The sequence below is a fragment of the Heteronotia binoei genome, chromosome 2, assembly GCF_032191835.1.
Source record: "Heteronotia binoei isolate CCM8104 ecotype False Entrance Well chromosome 2, APGP_CSIRO_Hbin_v1, whole genome shotgun sequence".
Classification (NCBI taxonomy): domain Eukaryota; kingdom Metazoa; phylum Chordata; class Lepidosauria; order Squamata; family Gekkonidae; genus Heteronotia; species Heteronotia binoei.
The window spans coordinates 140114110-140134489 of NC_083224.1; positions in this window are offsets into that span (position 1 = coordinate 140114110).

Here is a 20380-nt window from a genome sequence, read left to right on the forward strand (position 1 = left end):
AGGCCATAGGTGCTCCCCTGAAAACGTGGGAAGAACTAGGTCCAATCCCCCTTTCCATGGTCTTTAGCAAGGCCCGGTTTCTTAAGTCTGGCCCGTTGAATCCCCCTGTGATATAGGGCAGACAGCCAGACCCTATTAGCACAAAATGCCACCCACACCAGGGTGTGGCTATCTTTGCATGATGGCCCGCAGATCCACCTGTGCCTCCACCCATGGAACAATGGCCTGATCCTCGGCCAGTGTATGTCATGGCGATCCAGCCACTCAATAGTCGCCTACACGCTGGGACCCGGCTGGATGCCCGTTGGCGATCTCCTGGCCCGCTGGGCCACCCAAAACCATGCTGTGCCCGCAGATGTGGCTTCCCCTCTCTCACACAAGCTCCAGCACCTGAAAAACAGAAAAAAACAGTCAAAACCATACAACATCATGCCTGTGGGCCGTCCATTGCACACTTGCCCCCACGCAGTCAAGAAAGATCAACGTGCAAACAACTTATAGGCTGCTGACCGCAACTGTCCAGTTCGACGTGCGGCGGGGGGTGGGGTGTCCCCAATGGTGCCACCGGAGATGCGGCTCTAATTCAAAATGAATTTGTTCGAATTTACACACCCCCAAACCCCGCTCTGCCAGTGCCTTACCTGACACTGCCCAAAATTGATATTTCATAAGGAGGGGGACAGCTCCGTAATGACACAACGGGCCAACATCCTCCCCCCTGATAAGTAAATACTGCTCCGAGCCTTGATCGGGCGGCACTCTGCCACTACACCTAACCAGTCGTAGTGTCGAGCCCCTCTGCTGCAGCACCGATTTTAACCCCACAGTCGGCCGCACCTACCAGTTCTTACTGATAGATGCAAAATTGGACAATGCATACCCCTGAGGCCGACTAGGTGTCCCGCAGCCTTGCAGCCGTCCTGAACAAACTGGAACTGCAACTCAGCCCCGTAATTTGCTTTCGCTACTTGGTGCCCATACTAGTCAGGTTACCATACCGGTTTCCGCCTCCTGAACCGCCAAAAGTTCTGGTGGCATTCGTGCTGGGTGCGATGGCATTCGCACTGGGTGCAGTCCGCTACCAGAGCAAGCTGGCCAGACACTAAATCTTTTGACAAGATAGAGTGTCCGCTGCCCCACTGCTCACCCCCGGAATGTGGCCAGAAACAAACGGAGGCATCACAAAATAAATGACTACACCAAGTCTATCACCACCGGTGACCTGGATTACCAGTAGTTGATAACATGCACCATGGGCATGTTGTAAACACCCCAAATGGATGAATGGACGACCGGCTGCTCCCCCAAAAGCCAAACAGCTACTACAATAGGAAAAACTCGAAAAAGGTAAAATCACGGCACAATCAACCGCAAGCTGAGCACAATCAAGCTGAGCTATTGCTCCGCACATAATGCCCCTAAAATATACTCCGCCTCTTTCGAAGATATCTGGGGCTCAGCTTCCAACTTAAGTCATTCTTCCAAGAGGAGATTCCATTGAAGGATTCCACCAATCCCCCCAATACCTCTAAATCCATCCGCAAGCCAACGGTCCTTTGTACTCTGGCCGAGGGAACCTCAGTGGCCCCATGGCGTCACGAAGGTGCTGCAAGAAGGCCCTCCCAGGAGCCACAACTTTGCCCGCACTCAGTCTTTTCGTAGGCCCATGGAAACCGAAGCCATCACACAGGTCCCATGTAATACTTCCTTGAGATCAAACTCTTCCGGGTGCGCAGGCAAAAGGCGAAACATTGACATTAATTGTCACACTTTGCCATTGCAGCCCGACACCGAAACCCAAAACCACTATGACCGATTGGCCAACCAGGTGTACCCGACCGAACAGGGACCCCCAAAATGGAATCATCCACTGCTCCACCCCTGGGGTGAGCCAAATGGTGTATCAGGCGCCATTCCCCTGACACTTCATTATATCCACCCCCAGGGGGAAGCCCCTAACGCGGGTACTGGCGGAGGACCCTGCCCTCTGCACGCTCCTTAGTTATTTTATCCCTAAACACGTGCTCAATCTCCCCTTACTGAACAAAGTTTAGGAGGCATACAAGGGACCCAAAGTCCCAGATACAGGATCCTAGACCCAAGGGTAAACTGTCATCAAATAGCCCCTATCCAGAATCACGGGGGGGGGGGGGGCGGGAAATGCACTACAACCGCCTCAGCCCCATTAGGCTGGTTCCCCTTTTCCAGGCGGCTACAGGTTACTTACACCCCCGAGGTGTCCTGGCCCGACCTTTGTTTGGATTTTCCCCAAGCTGAGGGGCGTATGCAACCCCCATAGCGGGAGCTCATATCTAAATTCTTATGCCTTCCAGGAACAGACGCCCTTAATCATAAATCCCCGCATAGCAGCCGGGGCTGACCCACCTGGCCTGCTGCACAGCGGCACCCATGCAATCTGTAGTTTATGCACCATGTGGCTGCCATATGGCCCTACTTAATCGGGCCCCAAGGGAGCCATGGGTTGCCCACCAACCCGCTCCTAAAGGCCCCATCGTATTGCGACCACATCGCTCCTGGGAAGTCAAAATATAAGCAGTGCGTATGTCGCCACCTCGAACAGGGCTGCAGGCCATAAAGGCTGCCCCCTAGCAATTATACCAACCTAGATCAGGAAACCGGGCAACCAATTTGACCAAGTCCTATCACCTTTCCTTGTCTTGGCCTCTCATTCAACTTGTCAACTAGGTCCACCTTTTATCTTCTTTCCACTTCTCCAGAGAGGGGCGAAACCTGGCACGTATTTGCCCCCACAAAATCGTATCCCAGGTAGCCACACAAATTGGTTCCCCCAAAGGCCACGCCAGATCACCATATGGGAAACCGTGGAAGGGAACGTCCCCCTGAGGACTCAAAAAGTAACTCCATGCGCCCCACAGATAACCCAGCCAATCTTGCTGCTGTAACCACTAGTGATTTCCCCGCAATGGCAACTCACCTGGCACTGCTTGAGAAGCAGGGCGCCATGCTACGATGCCCTAACCACGGTCAGGAGGGGAACTGTGTGGCAGCCTAACCACTCTGCCTTGAGGCAATGCACAAGCACGACCCCGACCAATGGCCCCCCATTAACACCATTCTTGCCGCATGTCCGCCTTCCCAGCTCAGCCCTGCACCAGGGAGACGAGGTGGAACCTCCCTTCCAAGGTCAACTGGGATGCCCGTCCAGTTACCATGCAGCACCCTTCACAAGGGAACATCTGCTGCACCCCTCTGCCTCCCCAATCATCCTTCTAGCCCTTAAAGGCCCACCCAAACTGGGCTTCTGTGCCCAGCTGCCCGGGGAACCGGGTTGCTGGGCCCACCTCCAGTCAGGTAGTTACCATCTGCACCACGCTTGAACCTACTGGCCCCAGTGAGACCAACAGGGTTTTGAGCTCGAGGTAGCAAGTTGTGAGTACACACCCAATGCTACCGATAAGAAAATTAGAAGTCCCCCTTTACCTATAGGGAAAAAGGGGGGGGCAGTAAAGCAACATAAGACCCAATGAAGCTGTTTGGGAGGTGAAGCCAGCAGATGTGCACTGGCCCACTGACTTAGCTTTGCCTTCCTTCTGGTTGAAGACGACCACCGATTTATACCCCACCCTTTTCTCTGAATCAGAGGCTCATAATGGCTCACAAACCTCTCCATCCTCACCCCCCCCCCCCAACAGACACCCTGTGACGTGGGTGGGCTGGGAGAGCTCACACTGAAGCTACCCTTTCAAAAGGATGAAGATATTGGATTTATATCCGCCCTCCATTCCGAAGAGTCTCAGAGCGGCTCTATCTCCTCTACCTCCCTCCCCCACAACAGCACCCCGTGAGGTGGGTGGGGCTGGAGAGGGCTCCCATGGCAGCTGCCCTATCAAGGCCAACTCCTACCAGAGCTATGGCTGACCCAAGGCCATGCCAGGAGGTGCAAGTGGAGGAGTAGGGAATCAAACCCGGCTCTCCCAAAGTGGGAGGTCTCCAGGCCCTACCTGGAGGCTGGCAACCCTAATTGCCTGCCTCTGCATAACAGTTCTGGTATTCCGCAGCGGTCTCCCATCCAAGTATTAACCTGAGCAGACCCTGCTTAGCTTCCATGATCTGACAAGATCAGCCAGCCTGGGCCATTCTGGTGATACGATAATAGTCCGCACCTTAACCACTACACCAAACTGGCTCCAAAGGAGACTTTGAATATATAAACATATGAAGCTGCCTTATACTGAATCAGGCCCCCGGGTCCACCAAGTTCAGCACCGTCCGCACCAACTGGCGGCAGCTCCCATGGACTCAAGCTGAGGTTTTTAAGCCCATCCATCTGGACCCTCTCTAATTGAAGATGTCGGGAGCCGAACCTAGGGCCTTCCGCTTACCAAGCAGATGCCCTGTAACTGGGCCATCGCCTCTTTCCGAGGCTGCAAGCGGAGGGGGGGGCTACCCACAACTCACACGCTGCCTGCACCCTCAGGCCACCCCTCTAGCACAGCCGCCGGGAAGGGGAAGGGAAGGGGGAGTGGGGGGGCACCCGGCCTCACCGCATGCACCCCGCTCAGGTTCCCGTCGGCCCAGAACGAAACTACTTCGCCGAACTCTTCCTCGCAGCCCCGACCAGGTTACGATGAGAAGGGGCCTGCGCCGCACCGGCTTGCAGCTCGCGCGCACAAGCCAGGTGATGCCAGAAGATGTGGCTAACTAACAGCTGTTCAGCGCCATCCCGAACTGCTACTCGCAGCTCCGACCAGGCAACATTGAGAAGGGGCCTGTGCCGTGCCAGCTTGCAGCTCACGCACACAAGCCTTGGACAACGCAGAAGACGTGGCTCTCCCTACTGAGAGCCACGAGAGAACTGCGCAGCACGGGCGGGAGCCCGGGCTTAATAGCCCTGACTCCACGCCCACTCCTTGAACTCCCGGATGGCCGGGAAGCCGACGTCAGCCTCCCTCCTTCTGGGAGGGCAAAGCACGGCCCCCAGCCTATGACTGGCGTTGCTGGTGCGGCTGGGAAGGGGCCGATTTCCAGCATTCCAGTAGTTTCTACTGTTCAGCTTTGCTATTCCCAGTCTAAGATATAGGTTACTAGCCCTCTTTCTGAAGTTTTTCTCTCTTAAATTGCAATGTTTCACTGGTTCTCTTTAGTTGCAACATTTCATCTGGACCCATAACCTGATAGGTGTTGTAGTTTTGCAAATAGGAATGATGTTGAAGATTCTTTAAAGCAGTAAAACTTTTACTCAAACACTGAGGGAAGGAACAAGCAAAAGGAAACTAGAAGAAACTTCTAGGCCCTAATTAGTTACTAGGCAACATCACCCCCCCACTATCTATTGAATCACTTTATAACTGAATCAACCTCTCCAAAGTAGCATTTGGGAGTAGCATGGATATGAGAACCTCATTCTACTTCAGCAGATCAATCACCTGACTCTGTGGGTGGGTGGGTGTTTGAGGGAGAAAGGAGAGAAGGCAGAGAAAATGGGTTGTCTTGTCCTAAGCAAATACTCTAATCTCCCTAGAGGAAACTGAATGAATGTCTACAAAGTATTTTTGTGAATGGCTTTCCCCCCACCAAATGCTATCTACATTTCTCTAGTCTGCACATGAATGGTTTGTGTTTCCAGGATAAATTTCTGACTTTTATAGGCTCTCTTTCCCAGAATCATATCAAACCCTAACCCTATTGACATACTGAAAGTACCATCTATATGATGAATAGGAGTCTCTTACATGTGAATTCCAAGGTCTACATCTGGAACCAGCTATCTTACTGTTGATAACTTGCATAATTGTCATCAAAATCAGTTTCAGATATACTCACCCTGATTCATGTTTTTGACCCAAGTCTATGGAGGCCATTTGTTTCAAGCAGACATTTTATAATAGTCAGGAAAACATAATAAATCTGTCTGTGTGCATTAATAACCAATTTTTAACTTTAGCCCAGCATACTACTCTTATGACATTATAATATTGAATTTTCCCCTTGTTTTCTGATTTCTTTTACTCCTTTTTTGCATTATTTTTTGCTCCATGGGTTGACTTCTTTCAAGGCTTCCTGCTCTTGATTAAATAATGCCCAAGGATATAAACTCAGACAGAAATATAAGGAGGGGGAGGGGAAATACACATATTCACTCCCTTGCAGCAGCAGCAATACATACTGGGATAGAAAGCTTGTTCTCCCAATAGCACCCTTCTGAAAGCACAAATATCTTCAGAACAAGGTGACTTATATATGTTTCTGCTAGCACAGCTATTGATTTCTGACCTTGTCTTACCTTATGTTATGCCTGCAGTTTACAATGTTATTTCAGCTAGCATTTTGCAAATTCAGGTGTAAATGAAAAATATAAAACTGATGGTTCGAGTGCTGATAGTAGTAAGAAAATAGTTTTTAAACACTTTTAAACAAATTAAATTCATATTGTATCCCTCTAATGCAGGAAGGCTGAAGGCTATGGCCGTTTTCGCACTCACGTTTTACTGGCGCCACGACCATCCTGACGCCGGCGAATCTGCATGGCTTTCGCACCAGAAGCTCCGGCGCTCCCAGAAGCGCCGGCTACTTCCGTCGCTAAGCCAGCACAAACGGAAATCGCAAAGATGCAGGAAAACGTTTGCGCTGGCTTAGCGACGGAAAGCGCCGGCGCTTCTGGGAGCGCCGGCGCTTCTGTTGCGAAATCCATGCAGATTCGCCGGCGTCAGGAGGGTCGTGGCGCCAGTAAAACGTGAGTGCGAAAACACCCTATGTATTTCAGTTGTATACAGTCCTAAACAGATTTACTCATAAGTAAATGTGTTGGTTTCAGTTAGACGTCCCAGTAAGCATACTGAGGATTACAGCCTTAATGATACTTTGTTCCATACTAATGAAAACCTTATGACTCACTTAAGCAAGTTACTGACAAACAGATCTTTTATGTCATGAGGCATGCTTAGAAGTGTTATGTATTTCAACTTAGGCCCTTTCTGCATACACAGCTTACTTCTGTTTTTCCCTGAAGCTGAGTTGGTTGGGGTTTACTTTGAATTATGTGCCTGCATCCTATACCTTTCTCTCTATATATGATTTCTATTGAGAATTGCGGTGTATATATTCTTCATACCAATGAGAAAACCTGCATAGTGTTGTGGGATTGGTATCTCCTGATTGGTTAGTTTCACACTGGGCAGGTCTTTTGAAATAGGAAATTCTTCCAGCTGAATTTAGAAGACTGCAGATTTATACCCCGCTCTTCTCTCTGAATCAGAGACTCAGAGCAGTTTACAATCTCCTATATCTTCTCCCCCCACAACAGACACCCTGTGGGGCTGAGAGGGCTCTCACAGCAACTGCCCATTCAAGGACAACTCCTGCAATAGCTATGGCTAACCCAAGGCCATTCCAGCAGCTATAAATGGAGGAGTGGGGAATCAAACACGGTTCTCCCAGATAAGAGTTCACACACTTAACCACTACACCAAACTGGCTCTCCATTTACTGTGGTGTTGCCATTAGTATTCTCCCCCCACCCCCTTATCAGTAGCCAAAAAGTTTAATGCTAATCTTGGATGGCTGGAGAAAAATCACTGGCAGGCACACCTTTACACATTTAGTGAGAGGAGATGCTGACCACTTGGCCAGAGAGGCAGTGGGGAGGCTACTGTGTAGCTGCTTGGTGGATGAGGTTCATGACGAGGGAGATGGAGATGTCAATGCTTTGCAGCCTGAGTCCTCCCTCCCCCATTGCTATTTGTAAATGAAATGACAAAAGGGGAAGACAAGATGTTGAGATGAACCAGACTTTAAAAAAAACAAAAAAAACCAGGCTGCTGCTGCCCCAGAGCAGGTTTCACAGCATTATACTCATGTTTGAAATGTTTGTGGTCAGATTCAATTTAAAAGGAAACTTTTCCCCCCAAAAAAACAAAATTGCCCAAATTTTTATTTTCAATTAAGAGGGAAAAGGAAAATAGAAAAGTAATAATACACCTATAAAGAAAAATAAAATACATTCTGCATGTCGCTGCAGAATTCAAATAAAAGAAAATTTCATCATACTGTTACACGCTTAGCCTCTCTTCACAGTAGTTATATAGAATTATATCATAAGTTCCCATTTAGGTTATCAATTTAGCTTATATTTCAACCATATAAACTGAAGAATATTAACCACAGTTCACACCAAAGCAATTTATGTGTCTAGCCATACATATAACTTCTCCCAGTGTTCTCTTGCTTCCTCCTTGGATTTCCCAGCAAGCAATAGTGACAAATAGTCCATCTCTGCTGCTTCCAGTATTTTCCCGATCAGTTCCTGTTTTGTGGTAGTTCTGGGAGCTTCCCTTTTTGAGCAAAGGCTAAAAGATATGGCGCTGGAAGATGAGCCGCTCAGGTCAGAAGGTGCCCAATATGCTACTGGGGAAGAGTGGAGGGCATGTCCAAGTAACCACAGAAAGAGTGAAGCGGCTGGGCCAAAGCCAAAAGGACTCTCAGCTGTGGATGTGTCTGATGGTGAAAGAACAAGTCCCATGCTGCAAAGAACAATACCGCATTGGAACGTGGAATGTAAGATCTATGAATCAAGGTAAGCTGGATGAAGTCAAACAAGAGATGGCAAAACTGAACATTATCATTTTGGGAATCAGTGAACTAAATGGACGGGAATGGGTGAATTTAACTCAGAGGATCACTCCATCTATTATTGTGGGCAACAGTCCCATAGAAGAAATGGTGTGGTCTTTATAGTTAACAAGAGAGTGAGGAAGGCAGTAATGGGATACAATCTCAAAAATGACAGAATGATCTCGGTCCGTATCCAAGGCAAACCATTCAATATCACGGTAATCCAAGTCTATGCCCAACTACTGATGCAGAAGAGGCTGATGTGGACCAGTTCTATCAAGATTTACAACACCTTCTAGAATTAACAACCAAAAAAGATGTCCTCCTCATCATAGGGGACAGGAATGCCAAAAGGTAACCGGAACAACTGACAAGTTTGGCCTTGGAGAACAAAATTAAGCCAGGCAAAGGCTAACAGAGTTCTGTCAAGAGAACAAGCTGGGCATAGTGAACACCCTCTTCAAACAGCCTAAAAGGCAACTCTACACATGGACATCACCTGATCACAGAAATCAGATTGATTATATACTCTGCAGTCAAAGATGGAGAAGTTCCCTACAGTCAGCAAAAACAAGACCTGGAGCTGACTGCGGCTCAGATCATGAGCTACTCATCGCAAAATTAAGGCTTAAGCTGAAGAAAACTGGGGAAGCCATTAGGCCATTCAGGTTTGACCTTGATCAAATCCCTTATGAATATACAGTGGAGGTGAAGAATAGGTTTAAGGAACTAGAGCTGATAGACAGAGTGCCAGAAGAACTATGGATGGAGGTTTGTGATATTGTACAGAAGGTAGCAATCAGCACCATCCCAAAGAAAAAGAAATGCAAGAAAGCAAAGTGGCTGTCTGATGAGGCTTTACAAATAGCTGAGGACAGAAAGAAAGTGAAAGGCAAAGGTAAAAAGGAAAAAAATCACCCAACTGAATGCAGATTTCCAGAGAACAGCAAGGAAAGATAGGGAGGCCTTTCTGAAAAAACAATGCAAAGCAATAGAGGAAAATAATAGAATAGTGGAGAATAATAGAAGGACAAGAGATCTCTTCAGGAAAATTGGAGAAATCAAGGGAACGTTTTGTGCAAAGATGGCCATGATAAAGGACAAAAACGGTAGGGACCAAACAGAAGCAGAAGAGATCAGGAAGAGGTGGCAAGAATACACAGAATATTTATACAAGAAGAATCTCAATATCCTGGACAACCATGACAGTGAAATTGCTGACCTTGAGTCAGATATCCTGGAGTGTGAGGTCAAATGGGTCTTAGAAAACATTACTAACAACAAAGCAAGCAGAGATGACGGTATCCCAGTTGAGCTATTCAAAGTCCTAAAAGATGATGCTGTTAAAGTGATGCACACATTATGTCAACAAATTTGGAAAATGCAACAGTGGCCACAGGGTTGGAAAAGATGTTTATATTCCAATCCCAAAGAAGGGTAATGTCAAAGAATGTTCAAACTATCACACCACTGCACTAATTTCACATGCCAGCAAGGTCATGTTAAAGATCCTACAAGCTAGGCTTCAGCAGTATGTAGATCAGGAACTACCAAAAGTTCAAGCTGGATTTTGGAGAGGTAGAGGAAGTAGAGATCAAATTGCCCACATTCACTGGATTATGGAGAAAGCACGGGAGTATCAGAAAAACGTCTATTTCTGTTTCATTGACTACGCTAAAGCCTTTGATTGTGTGGATCACAACAAACTGTGGCAAGTGCTTAAAGAGATGGGAGTGCCAGACCACCTCACATGTCTCCTGAGAAACCTGTATAAGGGCAAGAAGCAACGGTCAGAACGGGATATGGAACAACTGATTGGTTTAGAATAGGAAAAGGAATTCGACAAGGATGTATATTGTCACCCTGCTTACTTAATTTATATGCAGAGTACATCATGTGCTGGTTATTACCTTTAAAGCCCTATATGGCCGAGGCCCTGTCTACCTTAGGGACCGCCTTTCCCCACATGTTCCCCAGAGAGCACTAAGATCTAGCTCCCAAGGCCTTTTAAGGATCCCTGGACCAAAGGAGGCCAAACTGAAAGTAACAAGAGAGCAGGCCTTCTCCGTAATGGCCCCCCACTGGTGGAATCAATTACTGGAGGAAGTGCGAGCCCTGCGGGACTTTAGTCAGTTCTGCAGGGCTTGCAAAACTACCCTCTTTATGCAAGCATATAAGGAGTCCTGAAATACCTTGCCATCGAAAAATATCTACTGAATAGCACCTTAATTTATGGTAGTCTTAACTTTTATGTAGTTTTAACCTTATGTAACTGTTTTTAAATGTATGTATCAATTGTATTTTAAAATTGTCTTATGTAAATCATGGGAAACCATGTCTTGTTAGCCGCCCTGAGCCTGCTTTGGCGGGGAGGGCGGGATACAAATTAAAGTTTATTATTATTATTATTATTATTATTATTATTATTATTATTATTATTATTATTATTATTATTATTATTATTATTATTATGCTGGCCTGGATGAAGCAGAAGCCGAAATTAAGATTGCTGGGGAAAACATCAACAACCTTAGATATGCAGATGACACCACTCCAATGGCAGAAAGTGAGGAGGACCTAAAGAACCTCTTGTTGAGGGTGAAAGAGGAGAGTGCAAAAGTAGGCTTGAAACTCAACATCAAAAAAATAAGATTATGGCATCCAGCCCCATCACACTGTGGCAAATAGAAGGGGAAGACATGGAAGTAGTGACAGACTTCACTTGTCTGGGATCCAAGATCACTGCAGATGGTAACTGTAGCCATGAAATTAAAAGATGTTTGTTCCTGGGCAGTATAATAAAAAGTAGAGACATCACCCTGCCAACAAAAGCCTATATAGTCAAAGCAATGGTATTCCCAGTAGTAATGTATGGCTGTGAGAGCTGGACCACAAGGAAGGCCGAGCGCAGAAGAATAGATGCTTTTGAGATGTGGTGCTGGAGAAGACTCTTGAGAGTCGCTTGGACTGCCAGAAGATCAAATCTGTCAGTCCTAAGGGAAATCAATCCAGACTGTTCCCTGGAAGGTCAGATGCTGAAGCTGAAGCTCAAATACTATGGCCACCATATGAGAAGGGAGCACTCCCTGGAGAAGATCCCGATGCTAGGAAAGACAGAAGGCAAAAGAAGAAGGGGACAGCAAAAGATGGCTAGACAGCATTACTGATGTAACAAACACGAATTTAAGCAGACTTCGGAGGATGGTGGAAGACAGGAGGGCCTGGCGTGACTTTGTCCATAGAGTCGCAAAGATTTGGACTCGACTGTGTGACAACAACAAAAAAGTCATCAGTGTGGGATATCCTGTGGGGTTCCACAAGGGGTAGTTCTATCCCCCATGATATTCAATGTGTTCATAAAAGCACTTAGAAAAATAATTCATAGCTTTGAGTGATACCCAGTTCCTCTGTATCTGTCCAAATCTCACAGCAATGTGTATAAGTTCTGAACCCATCTTACTGTCTTTAAACAGCTGAGAACAAACAGAAACTGAACTATGATAAGACACAAAAATGCTCATCAAGAAGGCTGAGGCCTTGAAGGACATTGTGCTTTCTACCTCTGATGGAGTTCAACTGACCCTTGCTGACTTGATGGAGAGAGTATGCTGTATATTAGATCCAGCATAAGCATTGGAAAAGAAAGTTAATACTGCTGAAAAATGCTTTGTTACAATTTTATCGAACCTGGAAGATGGTACCCAACCTAGACTTAGCTGATTTAGCCACCTGGATCCATGCCACAGTAGCACTGAGATTAGACTACTGTAATGCCCTCTACATGAGCCTATCACTGAAATCAGCCCAGAGAAACCAATGGTACAGAATGCCGCAACTCAGTTATTATCAGCAGCTAGATGGAGCACATGCATTCCACACATTCTGCAATTGCTTCATTTGTTGCCCATCAGCAACCAAGTTCAATTTATGGTACTATCACATACAAAGCCCTGTGTGTCCATGGCCCCTCATGTGTGCAGGACTACCTATGTTCTGCTACAACAGCTCTGCTACATTATTCAAGGCCTTTTCCCAGTCCCACCATACAAGTGGGCAAAATATGTGCACTTTCTCTGTTGTGGCCCTCACTTTGTAGAATGGCTTGCCTGAGGTCAGGAAGGCTCCCATACTCATAAGAACATAAGAGAAGCCATGTTGGATCAGGCAAGTGGCCCATCCAGTCCAACACTCTGTGTCACACAGTGGCAATATATATGTGTGTGTGTATACACACACACACACATATACACACACACACACACACACACTGTGGCTATTAGCCACTGATGGACCTCTGCTCCATATTTTTATCCAATCCCCTCTTAAAGCTGGCTATGCTTGTAGCTGCCACCACCTCCTGTGGCAGTGAATTTCACACGTTAATCACCCTTTGGGTGAAGAAGTATTTCCTTTTATCCATTTTAACCCGACTGCTCAGCAATTTAATTGAATGCCCACGAGTTCTTTGAATTGTGAGAAAGGGAGAAAAGTACTTCTTTCTCTACTTTCTCCATCCCATGCATAATCTTGTAAACCTCTATCATGTCACCCCCGCAGTCGATGTTTCTCCAAGCTAAGAGCCCCAAGTATTTTAACCTTTCTTCATAGGGAAAGTGTTCCAACCCTTTAATCATACTAGTTGCACTTTTCTGCATTTTTTTCCAATGCTATAATATCCCTTTTGAGGTGCGGTGACCAGAATTGTACACAGTATTCCAAGTATGACCACACCATCGATTTATACAAGGGCATTATGATACTGGCTGATTTGTTTTCAATTCCCTTCCTAATAATTCCCAGCACGGCGTTGGCCTTTTTTATTGCAATCGCACACTGTCTTGACATTTTCCGTGAGTTATCTACCATGACCCCAAGATCTCTCTCTTGGTCAGTCTCTGCCAGTTCACAACCCATCAACTTGTATTTGTAGCTGGGATTCTTGGCCCCAATGTGCATTACTTTGCACTTGGCCACACTGAACCTCATCTGCCACGTTGACGCCCACTCACCCAGCCTCAACAGATCCCTTTGAAGTGTCTCACAATCCTCTCTGGTTCTCACCACCCTGAACAATTTAGCGTCATCTGCAAACTTGGCCACTTCACTGCTTACTCCCAACTCCAGTTCATTAATGAACAAGTTAAAGAGCATGGGACCCAGTACTGGGCCCTGCGGCACCCCACTGGTTACTGTCTTCCACTGTGAAGACTGCCCATTTGTACTCACTCTCTGCTTCCTATTAATTAGCCAGTTTTTGATCCACAAGAGGACCTGTCCTTTTACTCCATGACTCCGAGCTTACTAAGGAGCCTTTGACGAGGAACTTTATCAAAAGCTTTCTGGAAGTCAAGGTAAACAACATCTATTAGGTCCCCTTTGTCCACATGTTTGTTCACCCCCTCAAAGGTAACAGGTTAGTGCAGCAAGATCTTCCCTTACAGAACCTATGCTGAGTATTCCTCAATAACTTGTGTTCATCAATGTGCCTACTCATTCTGTCCTTGATAATGCTTTCTACCAACTTTCCCGGTATTGAAGTCAGACTAACTGGCCTGTAATTTCCCAGATCTCCTCTGGAACTCTTTTTAAAGATGGGGGTGATATTTGCTACCTTCCAGTCCTCAGGAACAGAGGCAGATTTCAGTGAAAGATTACAGATTTTTGTCAGGAGATCCACAAGCTCAACTTTGATTTCTTTTAGAACTCTTGGATGTATGCCATCCGGACCTGGTGACATATTAGTTTTTAATTCGTCAATCAGTTGTAGGACCTCCTCTCTTGTCACCTCAATTTGACTCAGGTCTTTCAACACCCCTTCCAAAATTAGTGGTTCTGGAGTGGGCAAACACTTCTCATCTTCCACAGTGAAGATGGAGACAAAAAATGCATTGAGCTTCTCAGCCATTTCCCTATCTCCTTCAGTAATCCTTTTACCCTTGTCATCCTTTTACCCCTTTTACTCCTGTCATTCCACAAGCTATGTGAACCAAAGCTACTCAGGAAAGCTTTTCTATAAAGACAGGACTTTTGGGAGGATGGTACTCACCAGTACCAAGTACCAGCATCTTTTTTTCAGGATTCTTCCAGGAATTGTTGAAAATCAGCTCAACTTTATATATGAGTACCAGCAGCTTTTTTGTTTGTCTGTTTGTTTTAAAACAAAAAAAAGAAGTACTGGGTAAAAGTAATAAAGCTGCACTATAACGGAATAGTTCAGGAGTGCACTTTAAAAGAAAACAGGTGGTGGATTATACAACTATGTATAGGATGTACTATCTGTTTGCAGTATGTATTACCCTGATGTCATTTCATTGTTTTATACTGACGTAATACCATTTTTCTTCATGCCTAATAAACTATGCTCATTCAGATTTCAGTAATCCTAGTCCTTGTATGTTGTTCATGAGATGTCTCCTCATATGGTGTGATTATTAGATGTCTCTTTGTATAGGTGTTATTAACTTAACTCTGTGTAATTCACTTTGAGTTTCAGTGAGAAAGGCAGACTTACCATAAATACGGTAAATAATAAAAGTGTCATCCAGCAGAGAGAAGGTGGCATGGTACAATCCAGCCTTATTAAACCTTGAAGCTAAGCAGGGTCAACCCTGGTTAGTTCTTGGTTGGGAGATCTCCAAGGATGACTGCAGAGGAAGGCAATAGCAAACCACCTCTGCTTCTCACTTGACTTGAAAACCTCTTGCTGGGATCACCATAAGTTGGCTCCAACTTGATAGCACTTTATACATGTGCACACATGCACACCAGCAGCTATATTGAATGCCAGCAATATGCAGCTGCAAAATCACTTGAAAAGCTGCTCATTTTACACCATGAACAAAAAAACAGTGCAAGAATATTGGATGCTCAACTCAAGAGAAAATGGGCTTGTAGATAGGGTAAATCTGAAATGGGGATCTACAATGAAAGACGGGAATCAGTGGAAATTTCTCCCCCCCCCCACCCCTTCCAAAGACCATGCTATTAAGTTAGGTGAGTTAGGAATGCTTAAATTTATTAGAATCAGTGGCACTAAATTCTGCTAGGCTACAGTCTGGCTCTGCAATAGTGACAATAAACTGTGGGGGACTATTCAAAGGTTCCTAGTGCTGAGAGAGCACCAGCTGGTTTATTTTGCCCAGGACTGGTAATAGGAGACAAGCCTCCCTCCCCACCCCCATTAGTTGAGGCCTACATATGTAAATAAGCCATAACATATGTATCAGCACTTAGCAATTCTTCTTGCAGTATAGAGGCAAGAGCAATTGAATTCTTCAGTGATTGTGACACTTTGCCATTACAGCAATTTAGCTCCACTGTGCAGGTGGTTGAGGCAAACTGATAATAGCAGCTGCACAGACATCTCATCAGGTAGTACTGAAAAGAACATAAATTCTACTTCAATATGGCTTTTACTGCTTTACATATTTTGGCATTATACACAGTGGCAGGGTTTCTTCTTTCCCCCAGACAATTGCCTTCCTCATATCACATGATCAAGACAAGCATGATGATGATGTTCCATTTGTTATGGGACTGCAAGAAGCAACTGAGACATATGCTGATACCTACCTACATATGCAAAAATATTCCCATCCAAGATTATGTTGTCTGCTCTGGGTTGCTGTGAACTGTGCTGCATCACTTTCATCTCTTTGGACACGGCAGGCAGCTCTGATCTCACCACTCTCCTTTGCATCCATTCATTTCCTTGGATGTTCTATTTTCTTTAAAAATAACAACAACACAGGAACACTTTGATATAATCACAGCTGCACCTAACCACACACAGAATTTATCCACTGTCCTGGCCACTTAGCATAGCTACAGTGGAGAAAGAGTGTTCTTAAAAGTCCCATTACTCCATCTTGAGAGAAAGCCACAGTGGCCCACTGAGTATAACTGTGACAGTAGATTAAGAAAGGATTTGGGAGGGTATTCTCTGCATCATGTGCCCTGGGAAGTTCTGTGCTGTTTACCATATACTAATATGCATTTATGAATATATAATTGATGGGGAATGTTTCCCTAAAACTGACTAACCCAGTTGGTGACCCACTAATCAGAATACAGTCCCAGGCAAGCAAAAAACAACAACAACAAATCTTACATCTTCCTTTCAATTGTGCAGCACTGTGCTCCATTGCATGAGTGAGTTTTCATTATGGAGCACATTCCTGTAATGCTAGAAGTTTTCTATCCATGCAAGATGCTGGTCTTGCTTAAGATTCCATTGCATGCGCTAGGAAAAAAAAAGAAGAGGCACATGAAAGAATGAGGTGATACTAAGGAACATAAAGAAATGATCAGTCTAACAAGCTGTATAATCTTTGGGCGTTTTCGCACTTACCTTAAGCCGGAGCGACGTCCCTCTTCACCGCGCAGCGTCTGCACGGTTTTCGCACTAATTGCTGCGGAGCACCTGGAAGAGCCGCAAAGTCCCGCGGCTTTTGCGGCGCAAATGTAAACTGCCAAAAACCGTTTTACATTTGCGCCGCAAAAGCCGCGGGACTTTGCAGCTCTTCCAGGTGCTCCGCAGCAATTAGTACGAAAACCGTGCAGACGCTGCGCGGTGAAGAGGGACGTCGCTCCGGCTTAAGGTAAGTGCGAAAACGCCCTTTGTCATTTTTTTCCAAATGCACTAGGCCAAAGAATGACTTTTAGGAAGTAATGGAAGATAGCCATCTGTTGGTCAGCAAACTAGAAGTATTATGACATTTTCTTTTAAGAGTTATTAGAGTGCCATTGTGTGTTATTGTGATGAGCAAGAGGAACTAGTCAAAAACAAAGACACAAAAACTTTGGCCCTTTCTACACTCAGATTTGATCAAAAATTTTGAGCACTTTTCATCTGCCTGCTACACATAATCTATATCTGCATAATTGATTCTGCTTTTAAAATTTTGCTTTGTACTTTTTGTGGAGTTTTACTTTTGTATTTGCATCATAGTTCTCTTTATTGTCCCTTATTTCTCAACTCAATTTGCCAACAAGATGGGCACAGATCAGATTACTAGTTCAGCATGAATTGATAGGCTCAGCACAGCCTAGTGTTCATTGTTAACAGAAAACATAAGGAAGAAAGTGTCTGGAAATTCAATTCCTTTTGTAAACTTTTAGGGCTGTCTTCTAAACTGTCCTCTTTTCCTTCTGTATTTCTTTCCCACCCCCTCTTGATCACAATGCTGGTTGTTCGTTTGAGGGAATGGGTGTGTTGGTGCTAAGAGGCTGAAGGAAGGAAAGCATTTTGGCAGGAACTGCTGCTGGTCATCCATTCAGTGGCTAATTAGTCATCTAGCATCTTCCAGAATCAGTGCACTACCAATAGCTTTGGGGAGGAGTTTGAAAAACCCAGAAGGAAAGTTCTACAATTAGGACTTAGATCCAGATCTGGAGAAAGGTCTGGACCAAAACAGATTTTGAGAACAGCTCAGCAACAACAGGATGGAGTCAGAGTTGGCACTCATTCAACAAAGCAAATATTGAAGCTATAAGAAACTTTGAGGCAAGACAGAATTAAAGGCAGTATGTAATGTAAAATATCACTTTGGGATGCAGAGAAAGAAAGGATCAAACTGTTAGTGTAGAAAGGGCCCTTGTCTAAGAGATACTACTTGTTCCCAAGGATTACTGTTGCCACCAAACTTTAGAATGACATAGGCTGTACTGAGCCTATCAATTCATGCTGAACAAGTAGCAATCACCTGGAATAGGATTCACCTCCCCTTGAAGTATGTCCAGCAGTTTTATTTGCATTCCTGATCTCCCACAAACACTTTTGCAGTGGCCCGTAGCCACAAGGGGGCCTCACGGGGCATAGGCCCCTGACCCATTTGCAAGGCCCCCCAACTTACAAGCCTTACCCAGCCCCCCCGACTTGCCCCCCAACTTTTTTTTTGCCACTGCCAGCCTCTGCACTTCAAGTCACGTCATCGTCTTGCATTGCCTTCCACTGTCAGCGGCAGCAGCACCGAGCCTCAACCACGCCCTGAGCAAGCCTGAGTCTCCGCCACCCCACTCTCTCTCTCTGTGCGCAGCGAGTGCTGCCACTTCCTTCATGGCTGGGCTTCCCCCTGCGCTGCATTTAAGGCACGCTGCACCATGAAGCTGAAGTGCTCAGTCTTCCCGCCTGCCCACCTCACATCTTCATAGAGCCCGCCAATTGCACAGGCAAGTGTCCCTCATTTGGCTGGCTGAAATTTCCAGCAAAGCCCAGGTATTGTTGTCTCCCACCCGATCTTACAATCTCCCCTACCCCTTATTTTACTTGCAAGCTTTGTGCAGTCTTCGAGCGCGGTGTCCTTCCTTTCTTTTCCCTCACTGGGGCTCTGGCAGCGTCATAGACTCTCCATCGCCTTTCTCCTTTCTTTCTCCCTCACTGGGGCTCTGGCTGCAGTGGCAGCAACAGTGTGGACAAGACGGATGTCCTTCCTTCCTTTCCCCTCCCCGCCCTCCCTGCGGCTCTGGACATGGTGGCATGGGCTAGTGCAGCGTCCGTCCTTCCCTCCTTTTCCTATCCCTCCCTAGGGCTCTCCCGGCTCTGGCTGCAGTGGCAGCAGAGTGGACCCGTAAGGTTTCCTTCCTTCCTTTTTCCTCCCTCCTCCCCCCTTTTCCCTTTCTCCCTCCTTCCCTCCCTGGAGCTCTGGAGACCTAGTGCCGCTGTTGTGACTTGAGACCAGGCGCAGGAAGCTAGAAAATGCTTGGAATAGCCGTATATACAGAAGATATATGGCTATTTCCGAATATATGGCCCCATTATACCTTATGGGCCATTGAAATCAATGGCAAAATAGGGTATATTGGAAGCCACCTGGAGGGGAGGCGGTTTGAGGGAGAGCCCCCAAATTTGCAGGGGACCTGAAGGGGACTCTCCCCTACGAACAACCCAGGTCCCAAAAAGATTGGGCCAGGGTTTCCCATTCCAGGAGCACCCAAAGAGGGTGCCCCTATCCCACCATTATACCCTATGGGCCATTGAAATCAATGGCAAAATAGGGCATAATCAGAGACTACTGGGGGGCAGGGGGTTTGAGGGAGAGCCCCCAAAACTGCATGGAACCCTCAGACTCCAAAAATAGCTCTATAAAAACATGAAAGTGACCCACCCCACAGCCCGCACACCAACCCCCTCACACCAACCAGAGGTAATTAAAAAAAACCAAAATGTGACAGAAAGAAACTTAACTTTTAAACACCCTTCCCCCCCAAAAAAAAGCCAGAACCAGGGAAAGGGACAACAGGACACAATGCAGAACCAACAGCAACAGATCCAAACAAATCCGAGAAAAGGCCAACAAACTCAACTGTTAAAAAACTGAACTTTTTAACAATAAAAAACCTCAGGCCAAATCAGTCAACACCCCCCCCCCCAAAAAAAAAAAAAAAAAACAGAACCAGGAAAAGGAACAGGACAGGATACAAAACCAACAACAACAAACACACAGATCCAAACAAATCCAACTGAGAAAAGGCCAACAAACTGAACTGTTAAAAACTGAACTTTTTAACAATAAACATTAGGCCAAACAGCCCCCCCACAAGAACCAGAGCCAGAAGAGAAAAGGAACAACAGCAGCACAACACAGCAACAACAAATCAAACACAGAATCCTTTTAAAACAGTAAAAAAAATTGACTTTTAACAATGCAGGAACTTAACCAACCCCTTCCCCCAAAAAAACCTTCACCCTAACCCCAAGAAATCCAAGCCACCCAAATCAGGAAACGTAAAAAGACACTGCACTTTTAAAAGTCCTCTCACTAAAGTTAGATATAGGCAAATTGGCAAC